We start from the raw sequence: 11,081 nt of genomic DNA on the forward strand, positions 1-11,081 counted from the left end.
GGTTATCACAGACGACCTCATGGAGCTGAGGAGGAGAGCTAGATAGGAGGCTGTGGGGAAGGGTTTCAGGCAGAGGGAACAGCAGCTGAATGCCGTGCAGAGAGCCTGGGGTGGCTGGAAGGAGGAGGAGGGTTTCTCTAGGAGAGGAGTAAGGGCCCCACCAGACATGTGAAGGCCCTGAAGCCTATAAAAAGGAAAATAAACTTTGAGGGAAATAAAAAGCCCCTGTGGGGGTCTTTTTTTAAAAAATTATTTTAAAAACTTATGATAGTGGGATTCTTTATGCCATAGTCCAACATGCACATAACATAATTTGATCAATCTCATTTCCCAGTTTCTGCCGTGGTCTTATGTTTTCATAGTGGACTGAGGACAGCCTGGGAGGGTGAGAGGGACAGCAGGAGACCGGCCAGGAGCCTCATGTCCACCAGGTCCTGACAGGCACCCCCCCCTGAAGGGAGGGCTGGGGGACAGTGGGGTGCCCAGGGAGCCGCCTTCCCTCTTCTTTGCCTCTATCTGGTAGGGGTGCAGAGCTAAGGGACAGGGGTTACAGGTCACATCAGAGAGAGAATATGCTGGAGGAATTTTAGATTCAGAGCTACTGGAGTGTCTCCCAGTGGACGGCGGCCAAGGGCAGCGGTGGAAAGCTAAGCGTCCGGGCTCTGTGCTCTGGGCTGAGGCGGCTGCAGGCAGAAGTGTGATCTCCCCCAGGCATTATCTACCTGGATCCAGCCTCCCCTCCAGGCCTTGGCAACTGAGCTGCACTTGACAGTTAAGAAGTCTGATGCTCGGAGAGGGAAGGAAACCACTCAAAGTCAAATGGTGGTGAGGGCACGTGGGACTCTCCACAGCCCACGCCTGCAGCAAAGGGAGGGGGGTGGGTAGGTCTCAGAGCTGGGCACAGCACCCCCCACTACGCCAGTTTGGGGATCTCATGTGGGAACATGCACACACATGCCCCAGACCTCAGTTCCCTCAATCTATTCTGGGTGGGTGCCCCTGGGCTCAGCCTGGTGACTGTTGGAGCTTTGGACTCCTAACCCAGTTTGTGGAAAGAACACTGAATGCAGAGTCAGCTTCAGATGTACTGGTGACACTGAGAAGGCCACTGTGAATGACATGATGTGACCCAGCGATCAGAGAGCCTGCTCGGTTGTTTACTTGTTCATGTGCTGCAGATCCACCAGCTGTCTGCTCCGCACTGGACGGCCCCTGATCCACTGGGGCACAGTGGCCAGCTTCTCTCTGATGGACCACAAAGCCAGTGACTTCAGGACTTGCAGGCTCTATGTCTTCTATTATATTATGTCTACTCTGGGGTTGAAGGGCTAAAGCAGCCATAGTGAATACATAAACAACTGAGCATGGCTTCGTTCCAATAAAATATTACTTACAGCCCTGTGTGGTGGTGCATGCTTATAATCCCAGCGACTCGGGAGGCTGAGGCAGGAAGATTGCAAGTTCAAGGCCAGTCTCAGCAACTTAGTGATGCCCTAAGCAATTTAGTGAGACCCTATCTCAAAATGAAAAAATCAAAAGGGCTGGGATGTGGTTTAAGAGTTAAGTGTTCCTGGGCTCAATCCCTAGTACCACCACCAAAAAAAAAAAAAAAAATCTATTTACAAAAAATTGAAGTATTGGGCTGAATTTATCCCCAAACAAATAGTCTGCTTAAATGGTCACCAACTGCATGAGCATTCTGAGGATCTGGCAGAGCTGGGACACAGAAGGCCAGGGCCCTGATGGGCCTGGATGGGGACGTGAGGTGGTGGGCTTCTTTGGGGAGCTGCTGTTTGAGCTGAGACAGATGCAGACAGGAGCTTGGGGTGGGCACAAGCCAAGGCCTTGAGGTAGGGGAGGGTAGCACGGTGCATTAGAGGAAATAAAGGAAGTCAGTGTGGTGGGTGTGAAGGACCCTGGGGAGGGAAAGGTGAGGTGCTGCTGGGTTCAGAACAGGAGGCCCTGGAGGCCACCAAAGGATTTTGCCCTGTCTCCCTGGGATGGGTTCTGACCACAGTGACGTGACCAGACTTGCATTTTACAGGGAACACTTCAGAGGCAAATGCAGAGCTGATGGGAGGTACGGATACGCAGCAAGAGATTCAGTGGCTGTCCAGGGGCCAGTGGGGTCTCAGGGGCTGGGAGTGACTCCGGCTCCATCAGTCATGAGAATGGAGTGCAGCTGAAGCCAAGGCGTGGGGAGACACCACCAGGAGCCACCAGGGCAGGAGAAAAGGGTCCCAAGGGCAACCCCGGGCACCTGAAGGTCAGTCAGGAAAATAATGAAAACCAGGGGGTGACAAGGGAGTGAAGCAGCAGTGGTCAAGTGGCAAAAACAGGGAGAGGTCAAGTTCAGCAAAGTTCAAAATTCTCCTGGTGTATTAGGATTCTCCAGAGGAACAGATTCAACAGGAAATGCAGTTGTAAAAAAGAGGATTTATCAGATTGGCTTAGGTGACCGGAAGCTGGACAGTCCACCATGGCTGTCTGCAGGATGAAGGGCTGGGAGAACCAGTGGCTTCGCAGTCCAGGAGGCTGAAGGCCCAGAGCAAGAGGGATCAACAGGGCTACCCTAGTCCCAGATGGGAGGCTTCTGGAGAATCACTGGCAGAGTCCGCTTTGGAAGAGTGAAGACGCCAGATTCCAATATCCCCAGAGGATGGCAGCAGCAATCTGGCTTGAGGCTGCGGCTGCTCTCTTGTTCTTCCAACTTTTATTCCATCCAAGCCATCTTCCTATTGGACGGTGCTGCCCACGCTTAGGGAGGGTTTCCACTTCGGTTGGCTATCTCACATGCCAATCATTCCTAGACACACCCTCACTAGGTGTGTAGAAGCCTCTTAATCATCTGCATCTCTTAAACCAATCAAGTCGAAATTCATTGACCTTGCTGTCACCCATGACTTTCCCTCTTTTTCCCTCTTTTTCTCAGATGTAGCCATGCAGTGGAGGGGAACCCGACAGCTGGGTGGAGGTGGAGATGCTTTCCATTGGTTGGTTGGTGATGCTTTAACTGGAGGAAGCTGCAGCAGAGGAAAGGGGCAGGTCAAGCATAAGAAGAAGAGAGGGTTCAATTTATGTGCATCCTGTTGAGTACCCCCTGCTGAATCTCTAGGCAGGACTGTTGGTTCTGAACTGAGGGTTGCTTCTGGATTTGCATGTAGGTCTCTAAATACATTGGGGGTGTCTTGGAATTCTTTTTTTTTTCAGTTGTAGATGGACACAATACCTTTATTTTATGTATTTATTTTTATGTGGTGCTGAGGAGCAAACTCAGTGCCTCACACATGCTAGGCAAGCACTCTACCACTGAGCCAAAACCCAGCTCTGTCTTGGGATTTTTAAGGAGGTCTGTGAAGAAAGGAGAATGTTTCTCTTAACCTCCTTGGTGACCGTGCAGATGTTCAGATAGTTCATGTCATGTTGGTCAAAAGCATACAGCTGTGTGGCTGGGGTTATGGCTCAGCGGTAGAGCGATCACCTCATACATGCAAGGTCTTGGGTTTGATCCTTAGCACCATATTAAAAAAATAAATAAATATAATAAAGTTTTTAAAAAAACATACAGCTGTGATTGCTATTATGGTCAAGTTTCTCCACTGCTTCTCCACAAATTAATGAAGCTTGTTGACAGTATGCTGATCAGCAGTCTTCCCACATTTGGCTATGCCAAGGCCATTATCTCGGTTCCACCTCCCATTGACGATAGACTTTCGTAGGGCCTCACAGGCACCAGAAACAAAGAAATTCATTTCCCTATTCTTGTGAGCGAGTCAAGGATCCCATTATAGATTCCTAGAACCACAGGACTATGGAGACCTCACATACCAGGCATACTCTATAGGGACAGGGCCATTCACTAGAGATCACACAGGGAATGTGGAAGACAAGGGAGGGCCTACGAGGCTGCTAACCCAGGTCCTGCCATGACATGGAGGTGGACCAAGTGAAAGCAGATCACCATGTTTTCAAGACATGGAAGCTAAGGCAGAATAGAAACAGCTATAAAGGATGCTTTTAAAACAGTTAAAGAGGGCTGGAGTTGTGGCTCAAGTGGTAGAGTGCTTGCCTAGCACATGTGAGGCGCTGGGTTCGATCCTCAGCACCACATAAAAATGAAATAAAGATATTGTATACATCTAAAGCTAAAAAATAAATATTTAAAAAAAACAGTTAAAGAAATTTGATCATAAATGGTGTAGTATGTATAAATGTATCATCCAATCAACATCAAGTTTTTTGCAAGTGACAGAGGTACTGTAATCATGTAGGAAAATGTTTCTGTTCTTAGGAGGAAGTACATGCTAATATTTTTCAAGGTGAAAGTTTATGGTCTCTACAAATAATTCAGAAAAAGAAAAGATTATAGCTGTATATTGTGGCATACACCTGTAATCCCAGCAGCTCCGGAGGCTGAGGCAGGAGGATCATAAGTTCAAAGCCAACCTCAGCAAAAGCAAGGTGCTAAGCAACTCAGTGAGACCCTGCCTCTAAATAAAATTCAAAATAGGACTGAGAATGTGGCTCAGTGTTCGAGTGCCACTGAGTTCAATCCCTGGTACCAAAAAAAAAAAAAAAAAAAAAAAAAAAAAACAAAACAGAAAAGAGCTGAGGATACAGCTCAATGGCTCAATGGTAAAGCACCCCTGATTCAACCCCAGGTACCAACAACAACAAAAAAGGTGTGTATGCATGTAATATAAAGATTACATACATGCACACATGCCTATGAAACATGCTGTAAAATGTTAACATTGGGGAAATCTAAGTGATAGGTATTCAGCTATTCATTTTCTTTCTCTTTCAACATCTCTGTAGGATTGAAATTTTTCAGAATAAGAAGTATAAGGAGGGGCTGGGGATGGGGCTCAAGCGGTAGTGTGCTCACCTGGCATGTGCGGGCCGCTGGGTTTGATGCTCAGCACCAAGTAAAAATAAAATAAAGATGTGTGTCCACCGAAAACTATAAATAAATAAATAAGAAGTATAAGGAGCAAGGGAGCTAAAAGTAAAAATGGGATTTGGCTTGAATGAAGAGGCCAGGCTCCCAGCCACAGAGCCACTGTGTAGCAGAGATGGAAGAGATAGCTCCCCTTGTATCTCAGACACAGCCCTGAGTCAAGCACTGGTGAAGCAAGTGACAGGGTCTTTTGATAATAATAAGGAAAAAAAACTAAAAATAACTTGTATTTTGGGGCTGGTTTGTGGCTCAGTGGTAGGAAGCTTGCCTAGTATGTGTGAGACACTGGGTTCTATCCTCAGCACCGCATAAAAAAATAAAGGTATTGTATTCCTCTACAACTAAAAAAGAAATCTTTAAAAAGTAATGATAATAACTTTTTTGTTTGAAAAATGCAAGTGCAGGATTTTTTAAAACACCTACAGCCCTGTCAACAAGAAATAACTCATGTTGACCTCTTTTCTTTACTTCCATCTGACTTTAAATATGACTAACTTGGCTGTTTCTTGGCCACCCTGGCCCATCCGAGGGTGCTGGGCCTGCTCTCTGACAGCCTCTCTTTCTGTTTCAGAGCCACAATGTCAGTTCCTGTGGCTGGCCTCATCTCTTGAGCACATGAAAATTGTGTCATGATTTCATTCTGAATTGGTACCAGTCCCAAAAATGGGTAAATTATAGAGAAGGAGGGTGCTACCCTGTCCCCATAATATTTACAGCAGCCAGGTACAGTGTCCATGCTGTTCCTTAAGGTATAGTTACCTAACCTATAATCCTACTATGAGTTCTTCCCATGCTATTCAAGGACATCATTTGTCCTTTCCTTTTTTAAAACTAGCCTGTTTCTAATAATGAAAATCTTCCTTTCAGTCTGCTTTGTGAAAGAAGTGAGTTTGAGGTAAGGTGCCTATTCTGAGAGGCATATTCATTCTTTTCCAGGATAATATGCATGTGAAATGTGAGTCCCCACTATGTCACGGTCATGACAGTCAGAAGCAGCACAGGCAGCAGGGTACTGCAGGCCTTCTTGTTGCTCTCAGAATCTCCTTATCCTATAGGCTACCAGACTCAAGCCACCTCCCTCCCTGGCTCCCTGATGGCCTTTTAACTACTTAATACAACTGATAAGAAGACCAGAGGAGCAAATGTACCTGACCCCAGTACTTGAGCAGCTCCACTCAATGTTTAATGGAGTAAAAAGAAGTCAGTTAACATTGCTATCTGAAATACTTTGGGCAAATAGCAGTGATTTATGCTATTTCAGTTCCCTTCACCAGGTATAATCAAGAAGTAGCCTGTATCCCTGTGTCCCATGGTTTAGGAACATGCCAGGAGAGAGCTTTTTGGGAGAGGGTATGAGGTTCAGTACCTCGTTTCCCTCTTATCTGTGTCTGACATCAGGAATCTCCTTCATCCACCCCCATACATTAGCAGCAAGAAGTGTTCTAAATTTCCACAAGTAAAGGAATGGGATACTAAAGGAGAAAGGGATACTGAGAAAAGAGAAGATTGGGGGAATGATAAAGAGGCTGTTTCTACTCAGGAGAAAAGTAAACCCCAGTCTTACTCAAAACCAGTGTTCACTAAGATGCAGCTGTACATGCAGTTTGTACATGCAGATTTCTCCTTGCACAGTCCTGTGTGACATTGTGGAAAATAATCATGTTTAAGTCCTGTATGTTTGTTTTAAACTTCTAATTTTACTCCATTTCTGTGTGTCATTTTAATTTTTTAAATCATCATTGTCATTACTGTTCTGTTTTGTTTTCTGTTACCATCCCCTTAAAAGTCGATTTATGTACCACACGCCTTGGCATTCAGGAGATCCTATTCATCAAAGGTAGTATCTCATTCCTGATGGCTGGTCGTCATTGCATGCCTGTCTGTGATTAACCACCCAGAGCAACCTGAGCCCAGGACCTGTGGCCACATCCTCACTAACTGTGTTCATACATGCATGTAGCTGTAGCCACCAGACCTCCTTTAGCTATGTCATGAGGAAGAAGGAGGATGAGACACACCCGCTCTTCACTGACTGGAGTGCATGTGGTAATGCTCCAGGTGCCTGGGAGGGAGGCAGAGCTGCCCCTGTGGGTCTGGGCACCACAATAAGAGGGGTTGTTCATCTCAGCTCTGTGGACTGAGACCTGAGCTTCCCAGGGCACTAGAATGCCACAGCTGTCCTTAAGGACTGCCTGTTGCCTCTTCACTTGACACTCCACTGTCTTTAAAACTCTTAGAGGAAAGACAAAGAGCCTGGACTTTGAGTTGAATTTGGAAGCCTTCTTTAAAATCTGTAAAATCTCCTAGTTTGGTTTCTTTTTTGTTTTGGTTTGGGTTTTTTTTTTTTGTTTGTTTGTTTGTTTTGTTTTGTTTTTTTAAGAAACAATACAGATGGCCTTGTGAATGAAGGCAAATCCCCAACATGTACCTCTTAGGGGTTGCCCAGTATCTATGCAAAGCGTGGGATTCTCCCCATAGCCTTCAACCTGCATTAAATTTGCCCAGTCACCTCCTCCATTCTTGATGGCACTAGCCACAACCACCTGGCCAGGCCACTTCCTCCCTTCCTTTTTGTGGCAACTGTTGCCTATGCAATCCCCAGAGGCCATCAAGGGTCACCTCCACAGTTCCTTCTTCAGCCTATATTGGTTTGGGGTTTCCCCAAATTTAAAATAGAAGCATTCCTGTTTTTTCTAGTTCAGATGTTCTTAAAGGAACCTCATGAATACCACTCATCTGAAGAAAGTGGCTTTTGATTCCAAGCAAGAAAATAAAAGGATTCTGGTTTATCCTTTTTTTCTTTTCCTTCCCCATATATTCAGAAGCATGAGGCTTGGGAAACATTTTACTTACATTTTTTACCCCCTCAAGGTCTTTAAAAAGCACAGAATTCCTTAAATAGGAAACAAACAAAGTGATCTCAATGATAAAGGAGGCTCCCAATACTCATTCCCCACATAGACTCCTTTCCTGGTCACAGAGGGGAAATGTCTCACCTTGGGGGTATCTAGGTGTGTCCTGTGGCATTTGGAGCTCCAATAGGGAAAGGTGCCAGGGAAGTCTCTTCAGTGGGGGAGCTTCACACTGGTGTATGCCAGCCACCAGCTCCCACTTAGGAGTCAGTCTACTCCATGCCCCTGCCAGGCTGCTGCACAAATGGATCTCGGACCTGACTGAGAAGATCTTTTTCATTCCCACTAGCCAAGAACCTACACAGAAGAAGAGCTGAATGCCAAGCTGACCCGGCGTGTGCAGAAGGCAGCTCGGAGACAGGCCAAGCAAGAGGAGCTCAAGCGGCTCCACCGAGCGCAGGTACAACCACAGACAGTGAGCCAGTCAAAATACACAGGTGGAAAGCCATGTGACCACATCTTTGTGTACACCCAGTTGACCCCTATCCACAAGGAAGGAGGGTGAAGAAGGCAGAGTAGAAGCAGATGAGTTGTCCCTGTCATCTGAGATGACAGCCGCAAAGTACAGTTCAGTGCAGATGTAGTGGCCCCATCCTTGCAAAGTCATCAGTAAAAAGGGAAGAACCACATTTGAGTTTCCTAAATTCTGTGGTCTAGAATAGTCATTTTAGAGTCAATTAGTTCTCTTACTTGTGAGCAATAGTGTCAGAAGTCAGTTTGTGGGAGGGTACATGTCATACACCTGTAATTCCAGCAACTCAGGAGGTTGAAGCAAGAGAATTGCAAGTTCGAGGCCAGCCTGGGCAACTTAGAGAGACCCTGTCTCAAAATTAAAAATTAAAAGGGCTAGGGATATAGCTCAGTGGTAAAGCACCCCTGAATCCAATACCTAGTACAAAGGGGGAAAAAATCAGTTTGTGACCTACCATGGACTTTGGACTTTGTGGGAGAGGTTAGAGTTATCCTGTAGGTATCAGCCTCTGTCTTAAGGCCTCATATCCTAGACCATTCTTTCCTTTTTTTTTAAACTTGTAGAGACAAGATTTTTAATCCAGTTTAGCAGTCTTTTTATCAGAAAGATCTGAGGTAGCCAGGCAAGTAGCATCACCTGTAGTCCCAAGAACTTGGGAGACTGAGGCAGGAGGATCATGAGTTCAAAGCCAACCTCACCAACTTAAAAAAATTAAAAGGACTGGAGTATAACTCAATGGTAAAACATCCCTGGTTTCAATCACCAGTGTCAAGAAAAGAAAGAAATTTTGAGGTGCCAGATGCGGTGGCCCATATTTGTAATCCTAGCAGCTCAGGAGGCTGAGATAGGAGGATCATGTGTTCAAATCCAGCCTCAGCAAAAGCAAGGCACTAAGCAACTCAGTGAGAACCTGTCTCTAAATAAAATACAAAATAGAGCTGCAATGTGGCTCAGTGGTCAAGTGCCCTTGAGTTCAGTCCCCAGTATCCTGCCCAAAAAAGAAAGAAATTGTGAGGTAATAGTATTAAAGGCTTCCTGCAGGAATTTCTTTTCCTCCAGCCCTTTAACTGCTCTAGAGAGGGCTGACATCTGCTTCAGCTGCTTCCATATTCCATGGACTTAGAACAGTGGGCCCAGAGTCTGCTAAGTAACAAGGCCCTGGGGGATTCAGATCCAAGTGGGATGCAGCCCATGAACTAGAGCTCTTTCCACCGTTTCGACATAACTTCTCTTTCTCCCTCCTTGAGTTTGCCAAGTTTAGTTTTCCTCCTGAAAACTAGAAAGCTGAGTGCTCATACGGCTGTCTTTTGACAGATCATCCAACGGCAGCTGGAGCAGGTGGAAGAAAAGCAGAGGCAGCTGGAAGAGAGAGGGGTTGCAGTGGAGAAGGCACTCCGAGGTGAAGCAGGTACAGTCTGGGTCCTTGTGAGGAAGTTTATTCTGAAGGAGACCCCAAATTCCCCACTGGGGAAGCCAGTTTTGCATCACGTGAAATTCAGTCCTTCTTCAGTGGGGTTTTCTGGGTCCCTGCATCACATCTGGGGCTTTCCATTAAGCAAAAGAAAAATGCATTGGGACAGCCCTGAGGCCCAATCCTGCTGTATAGCCCATCTTACAGCTTGCCATTTCCAAACAGAACAAAATCTTAGGCCCCCATCATCTGTTGATGGCAAACTCTGGGTTTGTTCCTCTTCCTTCTCCTCCTCCTTTCGCACTCCATCATTTTCCCTGGGGGAAAAATGCCTATGAATGATGGAGATTGTATCACAAGGAACCATCACAGAACTGCACTGAGCAGAACCCCAGCTGTTCCCCTACATGCTCCTCCTATCCTTAGTGTTGTGGGCCCCTTCTGCCCAAGCTTTAGAGCCCTTATCATCTCCTGAGGGTGGAGCTTACAGGTACTCTTGATACTCTTGTGTTTCCCAGGCTCAGCCCAGGCTTGATGTTCACTAAGGAGAGACAGGGGGTGGGGACATGATGTGCTAGCACAGGGTAGACACCAGGAGCAGCTGTGAGAGCCTGTGGTTTATGACTACCACTCTAAAAGGAAATGCTGAAGAATGTAATGCAGTCCTGTCTACTGCTCCCGGGAGTCTATTCTATGCATTTTGGCACAGAGAAGGCAAGGGAGTACCAAAGTCATCTCTGGACCAAAGTCTAGGAAACTGCTAGTTCAAGACCTTGCATCCACTGGGCCAGCCCCAGCCTCAGGCATGAAGTGACCAATCTCTGCTTTCTCAGGCATCCAGAATCTCATCCAGTCCCTGGATGAGGAACCTCCATCTCTTTACAAAAGAAAACGAAGGCCTCCAGGCTCAGCATGCAGATTGTGAGGCTGAGATAAAGAAAGGCAGTGGCTTCTTACCACTTCCTTATTCTAGAGTGGCAGAGGGGAACAGGGTGGTACATCTCCTGGCAGGTAAACTGTGTGTGGAACTGAAGAAGAACTGGTAAGGGGCAGCCATGTGACCAATGAGCTGGCTTTATGGTATGTGCCTGGTATCAAGATGGATTTTTTAAGATTGAAGTTCATGTGTTGGGGAGTGGGGATGAAGCATAGAAGCAGGTCCTCTTGTCAGGCCCTTTAAGGCCCAGAAATTGAAGTTTATCAGTAGGTCAGTGATGACCTTCAGGTGAAAAGGGCTGGTAGAGAAAGATGAGAATGTGGATATTCTTGGTTTTTGTGCCTCACCTAATGCTGGACTTAACCCTTGAAGTCTGGGTCACCAAAGGA

General features: G+C 46.3%; 1 long non-coding RNA gene across 1 annotated transcript; it reads left to right on the forward strand.

Annotated features, from left to right (window-relative positions):
* Positions 1 to 8,182: 8,182 nt before the first annotated feature.
* On the forward strand, positions 8,183 to 9,693 carry LOC143388831 (uncharacterized). The gene is made up of 2 exons (XR_013090076.1): positions 8,183 to 8,272; positions 9,659 to 9,693. It is a non-coding gene; the product is annotated as an uncharacterized LOC143388831 (long non-coding RNA).
* The last annotated feature ends 1,388 nt before the right edge of the window (positions 9,694 to 11,081 follow it).

Source organism: Callospermophilus lateralis, unplaced genomic scaffold (assembly GCF_048772815.1).
Source record: "Callospermophilus lateralis isolate mCalLat2 unplaced genomic scaffold, mCalLat2.hap1 Scaffold_45, whole genome shotgun sequence".
NCBI classification, from domain to species: Eukaryota; Metazoa; Chordata; class Mammalia; order Rodentia; family Sciuridae; genus Callospermophilus; species Callospermophilus lateralis.